Source organism: Micropterus dolomieu, linkage group LG17, assembly GCF_021292245.1.
Source record: "Micropterus dolomieu isolate WLL.071019.BEF.003 ecotype Adirondacks linkage group LG17, ASM2129224v1, whole genome shotgun sequence".
In the NCBI taxonomy this organism is placed as follows: Eukaryota; Metazoa; Chordata; class Actinopteri; order Centrarchiformes; family Centrarchidae; genus Micropterus; species Micropterus dolomieu.
The window spans coordinates 15434817-15457337 of NC_060166.1; the positions used below are offsets into that span (position 1 = coordinate 15434817).

At 38.5% G+C, this 22521-nt stretch overlaps 1 protein-coding gene across 3 annotated transcripts in view; it reads left to right on the forward strand.

The window, feature by feature from the left end:
* The first annotated feature begins 8834 nt into the window (after window positions 1-8834).
* The window catches only part of pcp4b (Purkinje cell protein 4b), a 54082-nt gene continuing 40395 nt past the window's right edge, over window positions 8835-22521 (forward strand). Inside the window, exons 1-4 of one of the 3 annotated variants that reach the window (XR_006828801.1) lie at window positions 8835-9100; window positions 10252-10345; window positions 12245-12392; window positions 12524-12734. The gene's annotated coding sequence lies outside the window, so the exon portion shown is untranslated. Of the gene's footprint in view, window positions 9101-10251; window positions 10346-12244; window positions 12735-22521 lie in introns of those variants that run through there. The other 2 variants (XR_006828800.1, XR_006828802.1) reach the window with 2 other exon arrangements.

Consider the following 22521-nt stretch of genomic DNA (forward strand, 5'->3'; position numbering starts at 1 on the left):
ATTTATTGGCTTAAAGTAATCGTTTTGGGTGTTTCCTAATCCGTGTATGGTTTGTTCTTTGATTATTCCGTTTCAAAACCAAATCAGAAAAAACAAAAAAAACAAGTAGAGGTAAACAAAGCATTTTAAGATTCTTTATGCTCAGGTGTGTCTTTGTGTGTTATTTATTGAAAAATCCTGGAGGAGGACCCACCCACTTTTTTTTTGCTTCCAACGCCCATGTAACATTACAGTCATTTTTGCTCAACAGAGAATATGACAGAGTATGCTGTCGCTTTTTATTTGTTAACATCTTGGCTTCTTCACTGGTTGTTGACATAAGTGTAGTTGTAATACAGTAACAAAAGATGCGAGTGTAAAGATTTTGCAAGCTCAAGTTACGCATACCCTGGGGGCTAAGCCCCCCCGTCTTTCAATCCTAGTGACGTCCCTGAATTTAAAGGAATTTCATTACATTTGTTAATAGTTTCATCCATTTTATTCTCAAACTGGCATTTTCTTATTGCAGACAAATATTGTTTTTATACAAAAGACACAAAAAATCACTTGCAGACATCTGCCATCAGTCATTAATGCTGACCAAAGGCACCACAGTGCATGATGATAAACTCATATTTCTTTCTTTCTATAAAGATCAAGGAGCCGTTTTTCTCTTCCTCTCGTTCTCTCTATTAATGTGGTATTCTTGCTTTCTCTTAAATGATCAAATCGTGCATTGACTACCATGTCCTCTGAGGCAATTGAGCAGTTCTCTATTCTCTATTTAACAGGAACACACCAATCAATGGCAGCAACATGACAAATGCATTCACTGCATTACTGATGGCAGTTAGAAATATTGCCGTGGCAGCCTTATTTGTTTAAACTCATTTTTTGCTCCATCAGCTATGGACACACGTGTGGCACTTGTTTGACAAACTTGCTGAAGTCTGAAAAGCATTTGCTTTAGGGTCAGCGCTCTTCTTTCATTAATAAAAGGTTCTCATAGGATATTGTATTTTAGGTTTATGCACTTGACCCAATATGATAAATCCAATTTCATATGCTGATAAGCTGTTTCAATGTGGGACACCAGATGTATTCATTTACTGCATTTAATGCACAGCACACTTCCTTAACCATAAAGCTACATGATATATTATCAATAGATGGTTATGTTTCAAATATGTGCATCTGGTTAAATGCTGTTTTTGGTAAGAATGTTTACTATGATGTCACTTAAAAGGCTGCAACAAATAATTATTTTCAGTATCAATTAATCGACATATTATTTTAATTTCACTCCATTGTTTGGTGTGGAGTCTAAGCTGATGTCAACAGATCTCAGTCTTGTTTTCTCTGACCAACAGTCCAAAACCAAAACAGATATGAAGTTGACCAAAATGTAAGACCAGCACACACTTACTTAACTTGGGACCATCAAATTTCCATCAAACCAATGAATCAATTATCAAAATAGTTGTAGATTTATTTTTGTTTGATTGATTAATTGACTACCAATTGCAGTTCTGCCACAGCATTAGACGGCAAAGACCAAACCTAGAACGACAAATGTTGCCACAAAAGGTGCAGGTGAGAGCAGAACCTGGGAAAGGAGAAGGTACATGTGACTGGCGAGAGATAAATCAACAATATCCAGTACACTTCTGACCTAACTTGAATTATATCTGTGGTGTTTGCCCCACTGTAGGACTGAGCCAAGATTATTGTATCACCATCCTTAACCATTTGCAGTTCCCCCAGGAAAGAACAATAGCATGGCACAAACTTGACAAAAATTACTTGGATTTATTTTTGATTTTCTGAATTTATAATAAACCCAACCACTGGTTCAAACACATTAAATTTTTAAAGAATGAGCTGTGGATTAGACAAGTTAATGTGAGATAATGGTCTTTAACATAGTTTGACTGCTTTGAGAGTTGCAGCAGCAGAAGCAAACATTGATTAAAAGATTGGGGATTACCCACAAAGAAGGAGGAATCTTAGCTGACTGGATAAAGGGTAGGGAAATGGATTGACTGTATAGGGAATAGTAACTGGAAGAATGTGGAGTAATCTGATGGATGATGAAACAGTGGACCATGTAAGGCTCCTGATTATCCTGGCAGACAATTTGGCAACCTCAGCAGTGGTAAGTTTAGCTGTAAATTCTGATAAAATATACACTCTTGACATTTTAGTTCAAACATCTAAAACAAACAAACCCATTTTCAGAGACCGGGAATTTTTTTTTTGATAAAGCAGTAGCTTCTTTGTTATATTTGTATTATTTGGAAATACGTTTCCCTATGTTCTATACAAGCCTATCAAGATGCTGATGCTAGCCCTTATTAAAGCAACATTTTGTAGTATTTTATCTTAAAATAACATCTTCAAAATTTTTTTGATGGTACACTAACTTGTCAAAGCGTGAATGGCGTCTCTGGCTTGCAGTGCCTGCTACTGCTCTATGTAACATTGGAATCCTGGGCAGGACATTTATCACAACTGCGGCATAATGCGTTACAGCAACAACAGGCCTCTTCAGCAAGCAAGATGCAAAAAGTAAATAATGGACAGTGTACATTATACATTATACGTTCTCTGGAAGAAGCTAACTCGGTATTCTCAGTATAGATATCATGGCAGAGGCTGCGAAGAGACCGAAGAAGATTTTGTCGAAGGAAGCAAGTTAGAGAAAGAGAGTAACAAGCAAGCAACCGATAAGATAAGATAAAACGATAATTGTGACCCCCCCCCCAAAGCCCAAACTCCCTCTCAGCAGGCTGTGATGTTTAGTTCAGCTCGAGCCAATGTAATGGGGTTATAACTGCTATTACTTTCTATTCAACATTATTAGCTTAAGCCTATGGCATTTTACACTGCCCTGTAGGCTTAAGGATAAGTGGAAATAGTTAATGGCAGGATGGATATTATTCTTATACTAAACCAGGTGTGTTCAGAGTTGCCTTACCTGATCTGTGCTTGAAAAATAGACATCTGTTGACTTGCCTGTCTCGATGAGTCTGGATCTGGGACTCGAGTGCTAAGACCTGAGACTTACTTGTGACTTGTAAAACAATGACATGGTCCCACCTCTGGATATAACGTTAGCTAATGGCAGAGGCGAATAGACAGAAGAGGATGTTGACGGAGGAAGCTAAGAAGACAAAAAAAGAGTGACCAAGAGGCTACCGGGCTTTGGCGAGAGCTTTGTGAAATAAAAGGCTGCAAGACAGACAACGAGCTGGCATTCTTTCCGTGTACACAGTTGAACTAGTAAGTGATATTGCTATTTCTTGTGTTGTCGCACTTGCTTGATGTTTGTTGTGTTGGCAAAGTTGGCCACTTTCTAGTTTTTGATCTTAATGTAATCATAACCAATGCATGTGTACATCTGTTCTTATTTACAACAGCGGTGAATTACACTGAAACAACAGGGGCGACAAATCACACCACATCTTATATAATGTTGCTTAAATGCTACCTTGCCACAAAGGCATTGTCTTGTAGGATCTCTTTGCACTGTATCTTTGCTGCACAAACCAATAAAATCCTTGTTGTTTATATTTTGTTTTAGGAGCAGTTAATATCTATTTAGCAGAACCTCTTCTCATACGTAGGTCCAGTAGATTTAATTATTGAGTGTTAAAATGTCACACGGTCTTGCATCCCAAATGGATCTGACTTGGTCTTTCTGCCTGTCTCTGTCTTTGTCTTTCCTCCAGGGCAGTTGGGTGAACGAGAAATGATTAATAGGTTTCCAAGCTAATGGCTATTGATAGGCCATCTGTAATGTACCCTCATGCTCTGCCAGAGCCTTTTGTGTTCCTGTTCAGGAGGCTTCGTTCAGCAATTTCATGTCTCATAAAATACTGCTTGAAGTAATCTTCAGAACCAGTCTCCAATAATGTCACTGGGAAGTTGGAGGAAACCAAGGTCTTCTTGGCTGTGTAGTAATTAAGCTCTGACTCATCATGGCTGCTCTGCTGTTTGCTGCTGAGTTGACTGGTTCTCTCTTTAAGGACTGCGCTCTGCTCTTTGGCTGAAATACATCATTATTCAGTTAATGGGAATATCTACAACTTCTCTCTCGTTCCCAGCTGAGCCGAGGACAGTGTGAAACAATGTAATTGCACAGCTCCTCCAGAGTGGATTTTTTGGTGCATGCTCTTGAACATCTTGATTTTACATCCTTTCTGTAGAGAAAATAAAGTCAACAGAGAATTACCCTTTATCCAAGAAACACTGAGCTAACAGTCTGTTTTTCTCTGCCCTCTCAAGCGGCATAAAAGCTGCACTAAACCAAACAGTGTTAGTTTACCTCCAAATGCAACTCTCCAATATGTCACTGTACTGATCTTACCTGACTGTTTAAACTCACAGCTTTGAGTTTTTTTATGTAACTATTCTAGTATACATTGTATACTAGAATAGTTACAATAGTAACTATACTAGTATACAATGTCTCTGCCTATTGGCCTCTGCCATTAGCTACAATAGTAATAGTTGACTGTCTGCTCTCTAGTTGGTATTTGTGTTTTGGTTTTACAGAGTTGCTGTTTTGTGCCCTGCGATGGACTGGCGACCTGTCCAGGGTGTACCCCGCCTTGCGCCCGATGTCAGCTGGGATTGGCTCCAGCCCCCCGCGACCCTGTACGCAAGATAAGCGGTTGACGATGGATGGATGGATGGAGTTGCTGTTTTGTGTGCTGCATGATGAGGCAATAAAAACACATTACCAGCATAGTGGCGCAGCTGCTTTTAACAGCTCCATAAATGTGGTCCTGGTAATGTAAAAGGTGTTTAAACGTTCCTGGCATGAAAATGCTCCACAAATAATTTTGTCACAGATCCAGCTGAAAACAGGTGAAGGGACTAAGATGGATGGAACAATGGTCAAGTAAGTTTATTTATTAAGGTACATATAAAAAAGAAGAAAATTTTAATAAAGATAAGACAAGAAATAAGTGAATAACTGCAACAGACAAAATGAAAGCATTCACATAGTCATATTAATTCAAACGCAGTTGTAAACTGCGTAATAATTATGGGAATAAAAATTGCTTGAATAATAAAATCAATACTAAAATATTTATGAAACAATCTTCATAGTTGTTACAAAGGGCTGTAAAAAACAATAACCAAAAGAGAAAACAATTAAACCACGTATAACCAATAATGATAAAACATGAACATGATTTTTGTTTGTATTGTATTCTAGTTTACAGGTAATTGAAGGAGAAGTTTAACATTTTGAAAAATGCACTTATTCATTTTCTTGCTGACAGTTAGATGAGAAGATTGATACCATTCCCATATTTGTCCGTTAATTATGAAGCTACAGTAAACTGTAAACTTAGCTCAGCTTAAAGGTTCAGTGTGTAAGTTTTAGTGGCATCTAGTGGTGAGGGTTGTGAATTGCAACCAGCGGCTCACGGTGCATTCACGTGCTGGTTGGATGGTCTGCTGGATGGTCGGAATGTGGAATCAACGCTACTACAAAGATGTGTTGGATTAACATTATCAGAGCATATAAACAACACGCAGACGTCTAGTTCCCTCTACATGGACAGCAAACTAACTGTTATAACCACATTACAAATTACATGTTTGCAAAATATGTATGTGCAATACGTGATTTTGCAGGAATCAAAGTTCTGAATACTTCTTTATGTCCCATATACAGTTTATTTCTCTTTTTGCAATAAAGATGTAAGGAGGAAAAAATGTACCATGAGTCACTACTCACCCCTCCCTTTCCAAGCGTGCAGGAGAAGCTACGATGGCCGACACTCTCTGAATAATACTGTGTCCTCCATTTGTCCAAATTTCTCTTCTTTTCTTACTACTACTACTACTACTTTTACTACTACTACTAATGTACATATTCAACATAGAGCAGTTTATCCGTTTGGGCTACTGTAGAAACATGGCGGCGCAACATGGCAATTTCCATGTAAGGGGACTTGCGGTGTATGTAGATAGAAATGGCTCACTCTAAGGTAATAAAAACATAATGGTTCATTATGTAAGGTCTTTATAGTACACCACTGAAAACATAGTTATATATATTATGATGCATTTCTGTCAATAGATCCTCAATATTACACGCTGTCTTTAAAGACAAGAAACAGCCAGAAACAGCTGGCCTGGCTGTCCAAAACTAAACAAAATCCGCCCACCCGCACCACTAAATCGCATTAACACATTACATTTTCTTTGTTTGATCCATACACTTCCTGGGGTCTTGTCACCATGAATGAAGACTCCGTGAAAGTCTTTAATGCTAAGCTAAGCTAGGCATCTCCTGAATTTAGCTATATATAACAGACCGATGTGAGAGTGTTAATGATATTATCTTGTAACTCCTGACAAGAAAGTGAATTAGTATAATAATTTCCAAAAATGTGAACTATTCTTTTATAGAGTTTTTGCATTGTTTTTTATTTTTGTATTTCTTCACATGCATGCAAGACTTTTGTTGTCATGATACACAAAGCTTCCTGCAATCCTCAAAACTTTGCGATCAAATGGCAATACAATTATTGCTATTGATATACATGAGAAGGATTTGTTTAAGATGAATTCAATTAATATCAATGTGTTTTTCCCTGTTATGAATAAACAGCAGTATTGCCAATATTCCCAGACCAATCTATCCATGTGCAGGTGCTGACAGTGCACGTTGGTTTGGCTCTGCTCCACTTGTAATACAGTTGGTATTGATCAGCAGCGCAGACAAGGCAAGACAAATTGAATCCAGACCTCACCAGTAGGCAAAGAGCAGTAAATTCACTCTCAGGACATCAAGTCGGTGGGTTCCAGTTCATTCATCGCCGTCTCTTTCAGTCTGGACGGTATTCAGCTGGCGCCTGACATGTAGACAGCCTATCATCACTTTCCTTTGACTGGCAACATTCCTAGTAATTAGGCACTAATAACTGCAGCGTGCAGAGCCGAGACATGAAATGAACTGTCTGTACTCTACTGGAGATCCCCACTGAGCATGACAGCTGGAGAGCTGCAGTCAGGAAAATGCATGCGCAGAGAGTGAGGAAGGTGTATGTGTGTGTGTAAAAGGGAGCATGTGTGCACACACTGTATGTGTATGCATGATTGTTCTTTTTCACATTCACATGACTTCGACTGAGTATCCTCATTTTAGAGATATGAACAGACTTTCATAATGAGGAAATTCTTTTCTCCTTAAAACACATTTAACAACTTTTAAAGGGATAGTTCAACATTTTGGGAAATGCACTGATTTAGATTTGTTGGTTCCTTGCCAAGAGTTAGATTCAAAGATTCCTTCCATATCTATGGTAAATATGACACTACCACAAGGAGATGCTTAGGTGGAAGAAGTATTCAGATCCTTTACTTAAGTAAGTACTGCACTGAAAATGTTACTTGAGTAAAAGTATTCAAGTATGATCAGGAAAATATACTTAAAGTATTAAAAGTAAAAGTACTCAATGCAGAATGAAAAATGTCCCCTGTGACTGTTATACTATTGAACAAGTTATTATTATTACTCATGCATGAATGTAAAAGCAGGATTTTACTGTTGTCGTTGGTTGAGGTTGATCTGTTTTGTATCAGTCTGCAATTAATGACTTTTTTCATTGCATATAAATCTGCTGATTATTTTCTCCATTAGTCGATTGAAACTTTGAAAATAGTCAGAAATGTTAATCAGAGCCCAAAGTGACACCTTCAAAGTGCTTGTTTTGTCAGTCCAAACCTCAAAATGATTAGAAATACATCAAAAGGAACAGCAGCAAATCTTCACATTTGTGAACCCTGAAAATGACTTAGTTGCCAGTAAAATTTCTGTCAGTCAATGAATGTACTAGCTGTACTTACATTTACATTTATTCATTTAGCTGATGCTTTTATCCAAAGCGACTTTCAATTGCTATATATGTGATACGCCTCTGGAGCAACTAGGGGTTAAGTGTCTTGCTCAGGGACACAATGGTGGATGCGTTACAGTGGGGGATTGGACCCAGGTCTCTCACACCAAAGGCATCCCAGGTCCAAAAAAGTGCTCTTAAAGGCCCTGAAAATATACTAGAAATTCACATAGTATGCTTATAGTACATTCATACTCCCAACATGCTTACTACAAGTATATTTTAAGATATATTCTCCTGAGCTTTAACATACTTCTCAAAAGTATACTTTGAATAAATTGGTAATAAATATATGCTTAATTAAACTTTTAATAAATGTGCTTAAATAAAAGTATATTTTTACAATATTTTAGTCTATTTATTAAAAATATATTTATTTAACTCTAAGAAAATACTATTTAGGTGTACTTTGTGGAAGTACATTGTTAAACAATTATACTTTTAGTGGGTTAAAAATATATTTATTTAAACAATTACACTTTTAGTGGGTTGAAAATATATTTATGCCAAACATGCTTCCTTGTGTAGGGTACTGCAAAATATTGTAATTATTTATGTAATTGCCACACGTTTCAGTCTGATTTCCAGAAGTATTTTTTAACATTAAAATATATTTTTCAAAAGCATATTATTTCTTGTTTTTCATTTATTTTCTTTCTTTTAATTTTTCAGGTAAATAGCTAGTTGAGATCAGAGACTTCTTTCATAAGGGTAACCTGGCCCAGAAGGAAGCAGCACATGTTGTTAACTTAACAAACAACAACGTATAGAAATAAGCATACTTTAAATCATAATGCAGTTATACTTGTTTCTGTTTGTAAACGGTAAACACATGTGTACACAGGGGCGAAGTGTGACCTGCAGCAGTGCATTCAGTTTGACCAATCAGAATCAAGGTTTTCAAATCGACGACCCAATCACAGAACGTGAAAGTCCGCTTCACGAAAGTTAACGTGTGAACTGTCCTTGAGAGAGGGAAGCCAGAAATCATTTTGTTTCTCAGGTTTCCTTTGTTTTACTTTATCGACTCGGACTTGGAAGGTGGACACCTCAGACATAATAAGAAAAGAACACAGAAGAGAAGAATATCTGGTCAGCTCCCTGCAGAAGCTAAATGTGAAAAGAGCTAAAGAGGCGTGCCTGTCAAGTACAAGCAGGAGAGGACACGCAGAGACTGCCCGCAAAAATAGTCTTTCTTGGTAAGTTTATTATTGTTAGTAAGACAACACAATTGTGTAAGTTAACTAAAGTTGAGCTCACTCTGGGTTTGGAAATATTTTCCTTGTTGGATAGCTCTGGCGTGCATTAGCTAATGCTAGCACGTGGAGTAATATATTTGTTAGCTAACGTTAGCATTTTAATAGCTTCATAATCAAGACAGTGACTTTCGTTTGCCTTAAACAGTGTTGGGAGTGACGCGTTACAAAAGAAACGCAATTAACGTTACAGTAATGTATTGCTTTTTGCTGTATGGCAGTTTTTAATGTTACTAAAATTTATCTCAGTAACTGTGTTGCTGGAATTTGATGCGTGAGATTTTAACAAGGCAGGCCTGTGAATGTGTGTGTATGAGCCCTCAATTCTTAAAAATGACCAGTGAGGTCTTTATCCTTGTAATAAATGCTACTAATATGTTGCTGTCTGTGTGCTAAATAATAGGTTCACATTTTTAAAGTCTACCTTAATACTCACATGTCCATGTTTACAGTAAGTTATTGGTCACTGTAATCATTATTCCTGCCCATATAGTCTGTAAAGACATCACCACAGTTGTCATTTTTGTATAAATTCATTCCAAAGTTTAGCTGAAGCTACTATGAATCATCAGCTGCTTAATCTGCGTTAGACTATTCAAAAGTGGATATCTTCTAAAGGTACACTGTTTTTAGAGATTTCTCTTCACTGCAGCCATGGAGGGGGTAATCATTACAGTGACCAATAATTCAGTTATAACAGCAATGTTAAAGTGTACAGGGGTATGTGAGATTTGTTTTAAGACACGCTTGAAATAATGTTTTTATGTACTGCAATGCCTGACCACAAGATATAATAGCATGTGATTTAATGTAAAATATTGCTCAATACTGCTCTTTGTATGGTCATAGATCCTGTATTAATTTTTTAAAACTTGAACCTACCCTTTGCCAACCTTAACCTACTTAATGCTAAACCCAGAGTTGGAATTTCCTGCCTTAGCTCAAGATAATTAAATAAAGAATAATAATAAAGATTTGCTATAAGAATATAATTACAGTGTTTTTAATGATACAAATGAAGAACTAAACTAGGTGGAAGTACTGGCCTAACTGAATATTTAAACTCATTTGCAACTGCATTTCTTTTCTTTTAGAGCTTCCTGGGATCGTTGCCTCACTCAGACGGCTTAGAGATCAGGAAAACCTCAAAGGACCAGCTGGACCCTCACAAGCTCGATGTGCTCATAGGTTTGTCTGGCTTCTGCACACGATCACTGTTTTTGCTCTCACTACATGTCAACAGGGTCAGACTAAATAAACAAATATACTTGTGAAAAAAATTATTTTATTTAAAATATTGTTATACATTAAAGGGGCATTATGTAGTTTCCAGCGGCCGCTAGCGGTGCTGTTCTAAGATTGCAAGCAGGTGTGTGCTCGTACGCGTGCTCGCTTGAACTCAACCGCTTTCATACAGAAATCCTGCAATAAATGCAGAAACACCAGCATGCAGGCTGTGGCTTTTCACTCAGACATGTTCAGGCTCTGTTACTTCAACATTCCCGTCTCAGAGGCAGATCAACACCGTACCTTTCAGAGCAGCGAGCTGCATATTGGCGCAATCTTCCTGAAATAAGGCAGAGTGACAGCGGCTATAGACAGGCAGAGCTGGAAACTCAGGTAAACTCCCACTGCAACGTTACAGTAATAGTTTTATCAGCTGCAGGTTGAACTAATCCATGTTACATGATCACGGTACATTTACTGCATTTAGCCAACGTGCTACATCGTTAGCTCGCCTGCTGCTTTCAGTAACTATCTTTACTATCTGTGTATCTTTCACCGGAGGCTCAGCAATGTCAGCACAGCTAAATTTATTGGATAATAACGAAACGGGTAGTGAGCTGGACTGAATATTATAAGATTGTGTCACACTTTATAACAGTTAAAACGGTCACAACAACCTCTGTGTTGTTGTGACCGTTTTGTTACAGTGTTTTATGTTATGTGGATCACGTTAGTTACAGTGACTGAGAGGTGGAGAAGCTGTGTACCTGAGTATTGGTAAAACGACAATAAACCTAAACTGAATGTTACGAAGCAAACAGCGGCAGGTTCGAGCTAATGTAGCGTTAGCTGGCTGCTCCTGGCTGCATCACTATAGGCTAACGTTAGTAAACAAATCGCTCCACATTTCGTTTTTACCGTTACATCCTTTCTTGCAGGCGAAATCAACTGTGGTACACAGGATAGTAACATGGGACGCGTTCGTTGTTCAAGTAATATGGAAAGCGATATAACTTTGCACCGGATAACATTAGCAACTGCTCAGCATTAGCCGTTGAGCTAACGTGACTTTCTCTGTGTTTCTCCAGCTTTACTAATGCTCACTTTGTTTTTACTCAACATCATCTGAACCTGTTTGGTCTGATGGGCTTCAGCACATAAAACTTTATTGTTGTTTTGTATCCTTACGTGGAGCCTGTGTTTTGCTGTGAGCCGGTTGTTTTATGGTGTTAGTGGACTGCATGTCGTTAGCTGCCGTGTTATCGCTGTAGTCAGAGAGAGGCTCGAGAGCGCGCGCAGGGCTGAATCCGACCTGGAGACCTCACATTAAAAGCAGAATAGTGGCTGATACAAGCAACGGAGAAAACAGGCGTGTGCTTAATTTCTAAGTGAATTTTGAGCCCATTGACAATAAGGCATTGAAAATTTGATTAATTTCATTGATAAACTTACATATAGCCCCTTTAAGTAATTGGCTACTTCACAAATTGACTGCTGTGTTAATGTGAAATGACATGTGGACAGCACAGTTGTTGAGCAAATCTGAATGTTTGTGTTATTTGTTGTACCTGTTTAATAACATTTTATCATATACAGCTCCTTGGCTGAATGTACAGTAGTGTTTATGTAATGTTTTTGATCATGTTATAATGGAAGAACTGAGCATTAACTGGGAGGGGTCCCTTGTGGAAAACCATTTCACCTGAACCTAAACAGTTAGCATTATCAGAACAGTTAGACATGATGTCATATTGTGTCTCAGCAACTTTCAACAAAATAAAAAATCTGACAGTGGTTGTTAATTAATTAGAGGTAATACTGCTTTGATAGAGACAAAATATTTTCTTTTCTTTTCCACAGATGCTGTGTGATAAAGCAGTTTCCAAATCCCATAGTTTCTGCAGTCGCAGAAAATGCAACGAGTCCTACTCAAAGATAACCGACCCTCCACTCCAAGGATAAGGATTGTGGCATTTTTCAGTTTCAGTTTGGTTCTACCATTTGTACTGTAAGTTTGTGAGTACCTTCACTACAGTTGAGTAAGCGCTTGGACTGCCATACCAACGAGCCTGGCTCTTTGGCGTTGCTGTCAAAGTTGCATGTTTGGTACCCTGTAGAACTGTGTTTGAATCTGGGTAGGGTGACTGCTCTCGCCTTTGGCCGCATATGGTGTCAGAAGTAGGATGGCTTGCCGTGAGGTCATCTGAGCCGTGCCCAGAGTCCGAACTGTACGAGGGACCACCATGGGTAACATTAATGATGGGATGTGTATAGTGTACTTTTCAGTAATACTGATCATATGTCATCATTTTACTGATTTTATTTTTATTTGAAGGTATTTTGGTCAAGATGTGATACATGCTGCTGTACCTTTTAATGTACAGGAAGTTATTTTTGTAATGTACACAAAATTAAAGTCTTTTAGTTGTCTGTATGTGTGTGTATTATAAAATTTATTTTTATTATTATGCTAAAAGGGCATTTTGCAAGTTATTTTTAATGCATTATTCTCATACTGAATGGTTTCATAAAGCAGCTTCCCAAGATATTAATAGTCTTAAAGTTGACATTAAGTATTTCTAAAATGACACTTAACATACAACATACTTCCAAAATAACACATTTACTATACACTTAGTATAGTACAATTAAAATATGATAAGTGCATCCAGAAAAAGTGCTACTGAAGTATATTTCTTTTTTACTTGGGATGTGTCTTATCCATTGCTCCATCACCACCCAGATTACTTGTATAAACTGTGTAATTTATAACAAAACATAATATTTTTTAAACTCTTCATATGTTTTGTGTGTAAAAATTTTGTAAAGTAAGTAGTAACTAAAACTGTCAGATAAAGAGATAGATGTAGTGAATTAAAAAGTACAATATTTTCCTCTGTGATGTAGTGGAGTAGAAGTAGAAAGTGGCATGAAAAGAAAATATTCAAGTAAAGTACAAATACCTCTAATTTGTACCTAAGTACAGTACTTGAGTAAATATATTTAGGTACTCGTTTACTTAATCCCTACAAAAACTGTGGTTTGGGGAGGAAGTTGCTGCTCCCAGACAGGAAAGTAGTCACGCACATACCCCTATGTAAAACTGCAACTTGGCATCTTTACACTTTGGTTCAAGCGACATATAATGTTACTTACGGACAGAGCCAGGCTAACTGCTTCCCCCTGTTTTGAGTATAAATGCTATGCTAAGCTAACATGCTGCTGGCTGTAGCTTCATATATACCGTACTGACATGAGAGTGGTCTCAATCCTTTCATCTTCATCACTTTTCAAGTATTGTCAAGAAAATAAAAGTAAATATAAGTCAATAGTCAGATTCTTTGGTTCTAATCTTGGAAAATAAATAAAACAATCTTGTGATATTCTGTACCAGGATACCCTTTGGCCTTTATAACTTCTTCCAGCACTAATCTAGTGTAGCTGTGTTTTTATCTCATTAGCTATACCCTACTTTGTTTTCAGCAAGCTGTGTGCTAATAGAAGCTGATTAGCTCTGTGGCTGTCAGTGCCCAGCAGCCAGCACTTGTTATAAAAATGGCTCTGCACACGCTGATGAGGAGGAGCGTTTCACCACGGAAGGACCTGGCAAGTGCAGACGGTGCTTCGCCGAGACGGGGAGCATCACAGGAACGAACTGTGACGAGGTGCGTGACAGCAGTCGGAAGCCCCGCAGAGGAGGGGTTTATAAATACAGGTCTTAAAGAGGTAGAGAAAAGAAGAGTGTGGAAGGAGAGAGACACACAATAGCCGTAGATCATAAAGAAGAGGATTCCAGGCAGGCGGAGCTGTCAGGTTTTCCCTGTGTGAGATTTCATTATACATCTGTCTCTGGCTGTCCAGTGGTGGCCTGCTCACCACAGATTAAGCTGCAAACCACAGTCATGGAAACAAGGAGAATATCCCTGGGCTCTTTTGACACAAAACGCTTGTTTAGAGAGTGCGAGGAGGTACACACACACACACACACATTGCAGATATACCCAGATGAAATTTCATTGTCACATACATCTGTTGACCTTTTATTTAAGTTAAAAGCGCACCGAGAAGCAACGTTTGACACGTTCCTTAATGACAGATAATAAATTGATCTAGTGCCATTCCCGCAGATGCCGCACAATTTTAACATTAAATTGCACTCACACATGCCAGCAGCCCTGACCAGGATTATAAAAGCTGCACTTGGAATGGGCTGGTGGTTGTACTTTAATCAAACGTGTGGAGACAAGAGATGTATTGCTGAGCCAACCAGTGGCTTGAGGCTTACAAACAAAGCAACCTGATACAAAAGAAATGATTCTTACTCTCTTCTGTGCCCTGTATCTTTGTATTGGGACTTGGCCCCTGGCCCACAGACAAGCTAACAGACGGTAAGTTATAGGGAGGATTAATTTTTGTCTTATCAGTCAAGTGGAAAATACACCTCCGTAATTCAATGCTGATGGCATACTGAATGTACAGGAGGAAATCATGTCAGTGCAGGTGAAATATCAACCGCTGACACACAGAACCACATGATTAATTTTAACAAAATATCTGTCTTTAAATGTTGTCCAAAATGGTAATCCCTAGGGATACTGGGCTGGTGTTTGTGTGAAGGATCATACACCTTGTACAATGCTCATATTTTTCATAGCCTGGCTTTTCTATTTCTCATATTAACTTTCTTCTGTTCCATTTTTTTGTATAATCTATGGCTCGGTCACTTCTTATTTCCATCACTAGCTATGCTAGTCTACCTTGACTTCTTTTCACTCTTTTTCAAAGGCACCTTTGATCCTCTCACACTTCTTCTACCATGCAGCTCTGATGTGGTTGTTCTCCTTCTACAGAGCACAGAGACCCGGAGGGAAGTGATTTACTTTCCTTTCTTTTTCAGCTCATCTTATATCTTAAATCTGAATTCAGCGTCATCTTGTTAATGTTCTCTTCTGTTTGTGTTGCTTCTTCTTCTGGCCATTTAAAGTTGTATTGTTTATTTGTGTCTATCTTAAGAGTCTTTGTTGAATGTCCTTTGGTTTTTGGCTTTTGGCAGATGGTGTCCGGCACTGTGCTCTGTCAATATGCTGCAGTTTTGGCCAGGTGTCTCTTGAAAAAAGAGGTTTTAAATCTCAATGAGATCATCTGGTTAAATAAAGGTTAAAAAAATAGCACTGAAAGTGTAATGGTTCTGCACGTCTTTTGCAGATTCATTCATTTTACCTATTTATTATTAAATTAACTGCTCAAATTGAATCCTTGTTACACCAGGCTGAAAGGTTGACTATTACCTCCTTCTCTCAAGATATATCAAGACATATCTGGCTAATTCTAATTCTAACAGCAACATTTGCAATATTGGAAAAAGAAGATGTGTTTGAAAGAGTGTCCAGTGCCAGTCAAAGCAAACAGTATTATCTGTGTATAATTGAAAGCCACGGGCATGTTCTTCTCCGTGGTGCTTGTGATACACATCAGGTTAACTGCATGCAGCAGTCCACAATCACAGCCCAGCTTCCTTCTGTGGAGTCTGAAATAACATAATGATAAAGATAAATCTCTTCCCTCTGCAGATAGAATCACATTGTACGGCACATTGCGCAAGAGGACATTGTGCTATATAATGCTGCAGGGTGAATGTGGATGTGAGGACTGATTTGTACAGGGTGCATCGTATTTCTGGTGACGTCCCCTGCAGTGCACAGTGACTGTGAATTATACTTTACACTTAGCTCCTGTTGTTGTACTGTGAAACTCTGTAAGCTGTCACTGAGTTTGCACCAGTGTCACTAAGACAAATCTGTGTATGTCCATTGTACTCAAGTAACTGTGAATCCTACTGAATGTGAATAATACAAATACAGGTTCTGAATTTTTTCAGGTCCAAATATTTATTTATTATCTGTTCTTATGACACATGACTTCTTATTAGCTCTGCTGCAGTCCATTTCTGATCTCTGTTATTTAAAAATTAGCACAAAGACGAATAACATGACCATAACAAGTATATTATGTACAGTAAGTTACACTACACCTTCTTCTGTCAGTTTCCTACATGTAGTTTGCTGTATTCGTCCGTGTGCAGTTCCCACTGGAGATCCTAATGGTGTGCATGATAGAGTCTGTTCTGAGCACTTTTGCAATTGCTATATCGTCACTTTTGTCAGTATTTTATAATATAGCTACATGAATGGATCATCTCACGCTGGCTGTAGTTTGACATCATATCTGATCATTTCATACTATTGACATACAATTCATTCTTTTTTTTCTTTTGCACTTTTTCATTTTTTAGAGCAAGATAATTAGAGATTGTGCGCCTGTAGGCAAGCCTAAGATCAAGCATCCACTTTCTGAATTGTAAAAAACGCTTAATCTCTACTAAACCAATGGTTTTTCAATTAAACTCACCAAGGATGCGATAAAATACTACTAATATTAATAATTGAAATTAGTAAACGCTCCCTTTGTGCCAAAGGCAGAGACTGACAAAATAATCTTAAATCAGATGGATTTAGCTAACTCCATCTGCTTATAAAGACCTTGAGATGGGGTTGAATGCTCTGGAAAAATCTAGAAAGATGACATGCAGTTAATTCCATCGGGATTGTACATGTGGTGTGTCTTGTATTGTGCTTTAAAGAATAATGTTGTATTCTATATATTTCTTTTTATCAACACATCCCATGTAAAGACCAAAGCATTGTATTATCTCTAGTGCTACGGGGTGGTGATGACGCAATGGATAAGATGCCTGCCTTTGGTGTGAGAGACCTGGGTTCAATCCCCATGTATTGCAATTGAAAGTCGCTTTGGGTAAAAGCGTCAGGTAAATGTACTTTCCAATCAACTTCCTGCCCTCTAAAATGTACTTGCAGTCCCCCTCCAAAAGTGTTGTAAAGGTACAGCAAATTCCTTTGTTTTTTTTGTTCACGGAAGACATTTGGGTTTAAGATCAAAAGATGACTATGAGACAAGAGTTCTGAATTTCAGCTCTTATTTCCAGGTATTCACATCTAGATGTCTCCACCATGTCTCAGGACATATCACCCTTTGTTTGAACCCACCCATTTTTCAAGTGAGCAAAACTATTGGAACATGTGACTGACAGATGTTTGTTGTTGCCCAGGTGTTGCCTTTTAGGTTGATTGTCCAAACGTTAAATAGCTCTGCATGACTAGTCTAAGTTTTCATCCTTGGTTCAAAAATATAAAGACTGCATTTCCTGTTAAAGAGGATAAACCAACATGAAGACCAGAGAGCTGTCTATGGGAGAAAAGTAAGCCATTGTCAAGCTGAGAAAAGAAGGACAATCGACCAGAGCCATTGGACAAACATTGGGCATAACAAGCACAACAATTTGGAATGTCCTGAAAAGAAAGAAACTACTGGTGTACTGAGCAACAGACGTCGGACAGGTCGGCCAAGGAAAACAACAGTAGTTGAAGACAGAAATATCGTGAGAGCTGTGAAGAAACCCCCCAAAACATCACTAAGTGATATCAGCAACGACCTCCACAGTGCAGGGTGAAGGTATCACAATCCACTGTTGGAAGAAGAGCAGAAATATAGAGGCCACACCACAAGATGCAAACCGCTCATCAGCAGTAAGAATCCAAAGGCCAGATTGAAATTTGCAAAGAAGTACAGAGATGAGCCGCAAAAGTTCTGCAACACAATCTTATGGACTGATGAGATCAAGATTAATCTCTACCAAAGTGATGGAAAGGCCAAAGTGTGGAGAAAGAAAGGAACTGCTTATGATCCGAAGCATACAAGCTCATCTGTGAAGCATGGTGGAGGTATGTCATGGCTTGGGCATGCTTGGCTGCTTCAGGAACAGGCTCATTAATATTTATTGATGATGTAACTTGTGATGGTAGCAGCAGAATGACTTCAGAAGTGTACAGAAACATTGTGTCTGCCAATTTACGGAGAAATGCATTGAAACTAATTGGGAGGAAGTTTCTCATGCAGCAGGACAACGACCCAAAGCACACTGCCAACAAAACAATGGACTTCATCAGGGGAAAAAGTGGAAGGTTTTAGACTGGCCAAGTCAATCACCTGATCTTAACCCAACAGAGCATGCATTTCACCTCCTTAAGAAGAGACTGAAGGGAGAAACACCCCGAAACAAACAAGAACTGAAAGAAGCTGCGGTAAAAGCCTGGAATAGCATCACAAATGAAGAACGCAACAGTTTGGTGATGTCGATGGGTCGCAGGCTTGAGGCAGTTATTGCAAGCAAGGGTTATACCTCCAAATATTAAATGTTATTTACTTTAAGATTATTTGTTCCATTACTTTTGCTCACCTAAGAATGCTTTGGTCTAATCCAAACGGTGATATGTCCTGAGTTGTTTAACACATCTAGATGTGAATACCAGGAAATAAAAGCTGAAATTCTGAACTCTTGTCTCATATGCATCTTTTGATCTTCAACCCAAATGTCTTCAGTGAACAACAAAAACAAAGGAATTTGCATTACCGTTCCAATACTTTTGGAGGGGACTGAAATTAAAAACAGGTCACAAATGTGTAATTTCATTCTTTAAAAAGGTAAAAAAATAAACAATTTTTGCAAACATTATTAAAACAGGAGTAGATTGTGCAGGAGTTGGGAACTATTTCCAGCTACGGATTAGTACATATTTGGTACTGTAGGGAGTATTTACAGCAGCAGTACGGTGTATATGTGATTGACTAAAATTAACCAACGTCATCCATGGTCATGGTAATGAAAGCTTATTTGTTTTTTGGACATCAATGGAGCTCTATTGCCCTGACCAGGCCATGGCAAAATAAACAATATTGAATGTAGAATAACATAATAAAATAATAGTAGAATAAATTCATCATAAGTTTCTATCCTATCATGGGATTTTTTGACAAATACAATACAGAATATGGGCAGCCATATTTTTAAAATTGTGTTTTACTTAGCTTGTGGTGAGAAAGTCATTATTTAGCAGGACACACACTAGTTCAGCCACTATAAATCAAAATGAAAATATGTTCATCATAGTAAAAGTGATGATAGTTATATAAATATACTGCTATTATTCTGGATATTTATATATTTCATACTTGTAGAGTTCAAACTGGGTCTGTGTTTATTTGTATCCATATTGCCCTGCAGCGAGAAGGGCGCTGGGGTCACTCTCTTTGTTCTTGTGTACCAAGCTGCTGGGCTGAGGTTGGCTTCTTCAGACAGGCAGAGATGAAAGGAAAAACTGTCTGCGGTCGAAATGTTCTCCTGTAATAAAGCTGAGATTGATTCTCTGTGTGTGAGCAAGTACATGGTCTATGAAGGAGGTATGAGTGGAGGAAGATTGGTATACACACCCCACATTTGTAAACATCCATGTTTTTGTTGTAAGATAGTTAGATGGATAGTAACACACTTCCAGGATCTGTCTCCCTCTCTCCTCAGCCCTCACACGTTAGAAAGCCAAGGTGAAAAGTGATCACAAAGCCACACACTCTGAACACAAATACACAAATGTTTTATAGGATTTTTACAAATGGAAAGAAATTCTTCTTATTATTATTATCATTATTATTCATAATTATAGAACATAAAAAAATTGATTTTTTGGATCCTCCTTGAGAACAAATCTCAAATGGTTTATTCAAATGTATTATACTTTTTTCTCCAAATAAATAAAAACAAGAATGAAGCAGTTTTGGCTGCAGGCATTTTTTGCATGCAAAAGAGGGAAGCAAGACCAAACAATATTACATCATATAATAATATGTGCCAGGCAAACAGGGATATTTTCATAATGAAATTTTAAGTGACCGACAGCATGGGCTTACTATGTGTATTAGGGGCTTCCAAACAAAAGAGCAAAATCTTTTTTAATCTTGGAGAAATCTATGCAAAGTCCTCAAAAGATCTAGTTAACAAACATTTACATATGTGTGTTTACCACCTTATCAACATGCACACACACACACAGTGCAGAGTATAAAAATAGATTCTATGCAATTCTCTGAGTGAGGAGTATCCTCAACACAGCAAAGCAGAATAAAGGTGTTACTTCAGAATAATTCATCAGTCAAAACCCTGATGGAAATGTAACAGCATCCCCAACTTACACAGTGGAATGTGACAGAAGATACAGATAAAAAAAACTACATGATTTAATCAGTCAAGATAATAACAACTTAAACCTTCAGTCACTATGGATTTACGCAGCATGGCATGCAATTTGATTGTAACTTTACAGACAAAGAAGTCATGCAAATTTTTAGGACAGTAAAAGCACTGAGTAGAGTGCGCTCTTTATTTTGCATGAGGTGAACCACTCGTACAACAGGAGGATCTAGATTAAGGCAGCAGTCAGTAAAAATTGAATATACAATGCAAAACTTTCTGCAATTTTCACTGCTGCTTGTATCACTCCACTAAGCCCAGCCCACCAAAACCCACAAGTTCCTACAGCAGCAAAAGGAGCTGGTTGCCCTGCGAAATCAAACCGTTCTCACTCCCTGACTCGTCACATATTGACGCATGGTCAAGAGCCATCGTCGTCAGTTTGTGACGCACTGGGGGTCCCTTTAGCATCATAGTTCAATGTAGTGGAGGAAGCTCTGTACTGTCGGTTTTTGACGGTAAAGGAAGGTATTTGATATTTAACAGAAATGACTGAGTAAGGAGGTGGTTTGGTTTGGGTGGATGGAGGGCCAGAACCCCGGCTTTGAACCAGAAGACCAATTTTGTGACGTTAGTTAACTTACGTGTTAAGTGACATACGTAGTTATTTTAACCCAAACCAGTATATTTCCTAACCTTAAAAACAAGTAGTACTTTTGTTGCCTAAACTCAACCAAACTGCAACGTTTCATGACTTTAATAACCCACCGTTTCAATATGGCGATGTTTGGAAATACTAGGGTTTTAATTTGAAAGTCTAACCGGAAGTTGCATATTTGTTGTTGCTAAGCATTGCTAACTTGACAGTGGAGCCCTAAACGTCAAGAAATGATGCAAAGGGGCTACCCAGGTCGTTAAAAAGCGACGACAAAGGGCCTTGACCAAGCGTCAATATGTGACGAGTTGAGAGTGAGAACGTCTTGGCGAAATCTAAGCCCACGTAGGGCTCGCTCTCCACTGCGAGAGTCTTGCCAAGACCCCAGTGCCTCTCGCTTCAACTCGTCTTCTCAAAGATGCCCCTCCAGCACTTCGCGACCCAGGGCACAGCGCCCCAGGGCACAATGCCCCAGGCTTCAGAGGCAGCTGTAATAACATCTAACAGCAGGATGAGAGGCTAGTACACCAATCTCCTCCGTCAAAAGTTATTCCCCACTGTTTGTCATCATGCCTCTTTGCCACTTGTCACATGAATGCCATGGCATTCAACATAATGAGTCTGAAGCTCCGTGTGGAGATGGGACGTGAACACATGTTTTGTACTGTTGTTGGCAAAAGGGGGATGGGCAGTTCTTTCATTGTTGCTGGTGGTTTCTCAGCCATTGTGTTTGCAAAATGTCTAAAGCTGCGCTGAAAATGTTGATCTTGACTGAGTGAAAGCATACGCAGGGGGAGGGAGGCCGTGCAGTGTGTGCACGAGCAATGATTGACACTTTGTTAGAGACTACTCCTGGCTCTGATAGGTAGTTTTGACTCGGGCACGGTGGATTCTTGCAAATGGAATAAGGAGCACTAGAAGAAGCCATAGGAACCTGATTTTTTTCAGGATATAGTGACTGTGAGTGATTTTAGCAAATACGACGAAAAATTCAAGTCAGTCAGATCAGTGAGTCAGCTGGGGCCAATCCCAGTTCACATTAGGTAAAAGGCGGGGTACACCCTGGACAGGTCGCCAGTCCATCACAGGGTCAAATGCAGACAATTGAGGCAAATTAAGATTTTTCTCTGGGTAAATAAATAAATGCAATCTCACATACACAAAACCTGTGCTCGCTCTAAAGAGAAAAAAAACACTGAAACAGAGTTCAACCAAAGTATGGATTTTGCTAAACCTTCTCAGGATGTTCACCTTATCAGAAACCAGCCAACAAGCCATTTTATTTACACAAACAAGTTCAACATTTACCTCTATAGAGACTTCAGTGTCACAATCCACATTGCTCTGAGCACTTAGAGGTCTCATGAATGATGTACAAACCTG